This window comes from Bidens hawaiensis, unplaced genomic scaffold (assembly GCF_021521415.1).
Source record: "Bidens hawaiensis isolate Kalapana, Puna unplaced genomic scaffold, B.hawaiensis_p1.1 tig00000458_1, whole genome shotgun sequence".
Taxonomy (NCBI): Eukaryota; Viridiplantae; Streptophyta; class Magnoliopsida; order Asterales; family Asteraceae; genus Bidens; species Bidens hawaiensis.
Window position 1 is genome coordinate 515,772 of NW_027491030.1, and position 3,133 is coordinate 518,904.

The following is a 3,133-nucleotide window of genomic DNA, read 5'->3' on the forward strand; positions in this document are numbered from 1 at the left end:
GAACAGGGAAGTTTGTTCAGATCTGTTTTCGTCAATCCAGCAGCTCCCGATCAATGCAAAGGCTTGAAAATGACTGTCAAGCACTAGCAAAACTCAATCCCAACAAAAACACGTCCCGCGAATAGGTCAAACGAGACGTTTTCTACACCCGCGTGAAATCCCGAACCTCACAATCGAGCCGATTGGCTCTGATACCAATTGTAGGTTCCTGGACGGATCGTACACGGGATGTCTCTAACAACGCAGGTGCGGAATCCCTGCGTAGGTAGATACGAGTGTAGAGTATGTAGAGATCGAACACACAAGCAATAAACCAACCACGTTATATTGATAACAAACACGTGACCCGAGGTCACCGTTACAGACTATGACACGTAACTCGGTTACTGAAAACTGAAACGAAAACCCTAAACGAACAACCACCAAACTGTTTCAGCGAAACAGTTTTATACACGACAACTTCGCCATTGGCGAAGTTGTCCATAACTTCGCTGATTCAACAAGTTCGCCATAGCGAACTTGTTGACAACTTCGCATATTACAAAACAATCATAAACAAAACATAATTACATTACAGACTCGATTACAAATGCTAGACTATGAACTACTGACACACATGTACCAACAGGTGTTTTTGTAATGTATTTGGGCACATCGTTTTATCTCATGCCTTTCTTCGTTCATGGTTCGATATTCTGGTGTCCTAGGCGTAGAGGAACCACACCAACCCATCCCGAACTTGGTGGTTAAACTCTACTGCGGTGACGATACTGTAGGGGAGGTCCTGCGGAAAAATAGCTCGACGCCAGGATGATAAAAAACTTCACACCTCCCGTTCTTCATACTTTTTCAATATGAAAAAAAAAATGAAAAATAAAAAGGTCGTCTTATTCAAAACCCCAATTATGACATCCCTTCTCTCCCACTTCACACCTTGGAACGCGCCGTTCTTATAGAGATAAAGTAGAGATAAAGGCGCTTTGATATCTTCTTAACCCGAAATGGCTGGGGAGAGCAAAGGTTCCTTTTTTTGAGGGTACTTCCGGGAACAGATCCAGCGGAGACGCAGTGGGGCCTGTAGCTCAGAGGATTAGAGCACGTGGCTACGAACCACGGTGTCGGGGGTTCGAATCCCTCCTCGCCCACGACCGGCCCAAAAGGGAAGGGCCTTTCCCTCTGGGGGTAGGAAAATCATGATCGGGATAGCGGGCTATGGAAAGCATTCCATCCAAGTAAGTATGTTTATCTTAAATCTTCCTAGGTTAATATTGATTATACCGTTAATAGTAATGATGTAGGAGAGTGGAACTTTATTCGGTATGTCAATCCCAAAGCTAAATACTATATGTATGAAACCAGAAGAAGTTCGAAGTGTTTAAGCATAACTTCTGATTAATGCAAACAAATGAACAAAATAATTTGTCTGTATCCATGGTGTCGGGAAAGTAAAGGTATCGGTTGGCGGGAAGGGGGGGGGGGGGATTATCTCATGTCTTAGTTACATTCAGAAATAAAACAATAACATACTTAGTTTAGAGCAATTTTTGGTTTAAGGAATATAAACATGTGTCGAGGGACATATTTAACTTCAAGAAGACTTTCGATGGGAGAATCAAAAGGTATCAATGATTTTGCAAACAAAACTATGGTAGAACTCGAGGAAGCACACCTTGCTAGATTCTATGCCCACCCATATGATCCAGCAACCTATAGAAAGAAATGAAGTTTTGAACTAATCAAACCAAATACCTTATCAGTTTTCAGAAGATTCCATTCAATTCCGTTTAAAAACTTTATGTACGCGAACCAAACTGCCCTAGGTGTGTGTTGAGATCATGCTCCGTCCCAACCATCCAACCAACTTGACCTTATGTAACCATGCTTTTGGTCTAGCTCAAACACTTCAAAGATAAAATAACAAATTGGTATATCGAAACAAACAAAAATATAGTCTGCAAGTGACAATTTCTATTAGAAGAAACAAAAATCTAGTCTAGAAATGCTAATTACAAGACCTAATTCTTTACATGTATACAACAGTTTTATTCTCATTTAATTCACAAGTGTACGGCTCGTACTTTTTTTTTTGGGTTCAAATATGGTATTTTCTCAAAGTTGTGGATGAAGGTTGCAAACCCTCATATTCTTGTCTCGCCACAATCCATTATTCGTTATCTGGTGAAGGTTACAAACCCTGATGCTTTTATCTGTTAAGGTCCATATCCATGTATCATAATATCGTCAAGCTGGTATTTAAAATACGGATATGAACGCAAGAGCTTGCGTCGCGATAGTTTCTAACAAAGCATGAGTTTATGTTGAAAATAAGTTGAACTCTTAAAGTTATCTTGATTGTATTTTAGCTTTTTAAATTTGGGATCTAATGAACCGATCAAGAAGATGCTGGTGGAAATGACGACTATCCTCTAATTAAAGTTAACCTCTCCAACAAAAAACAAGGCACCCCAAATTAGCTAACTTGCCTCTTGTTGTGCACTATGTGCGCAGACCACCAACACATATTGCTGACCTGGGTTTCCATAGTAGTTTCCATGTCCTCAAAGTTGGAATGACATCATCATCCTCGTAACAAGGTTGCTATTTAGCAAATTTAAACAGAGCGGAAACCGTAATTCAACATGTTGACATTAAGTGGCGAAGATGGGGGCGAGCTCAAAATGTATACAAAATTTCACAAACGAGGGGGCCGGGCTCAACTTTTCGGCCGAAAACGGGTAAATTTACACTATTGGGCAAACAAACAGGTGGCGGGGCCACCCCGGGCCCAACTATACTTCGCCAATGCTGACATTCATGTTGGGGAATATCAAGAAATTGGAAAAAAGTAAGACCTTTTGATTCCGGTTAAAAAATAACATATTTGACAGATTTTTTATACAACCAGTTATAGATTCTTCATAGGCGCATTTATGCTTCTTGAGTTTATTTATGACATAGTTCTTATTCTTATGTATAAAAATTATCTATGGGAATCAATGGCCCAAAAATTGTATAATAAACAAAAGCCCAATTCAAAACAAAAAACATGAATGCCCTAATTTATCTCTGTATAAAATCACCCTTTCTATGATTAACTTTTTTCTACGGCCGCTCCTCATTCGTCTAATTAAGC

At 39.8% G+C, this 3,133-nt stretch overlaps 1 non-coding gene across 1 annotated transcript; it reads left to right on the forward strand.

Annotated features, from left to right (window-relative positions):
- The first annotated feature begins 1,071 nt into the window (after window positions 1–1,071).
- Window positions 1,072–1,145, forward strand: TRNAR-ACG (transfer RNA arginine (anticodon ACG)). Its single transcript has one exon. It is a non-coding gene; the product is annotated as a tRNA-Arg (tRNA).
- Window positions 1,146–3,133: the final 1,988 nt, after the last annotated feature.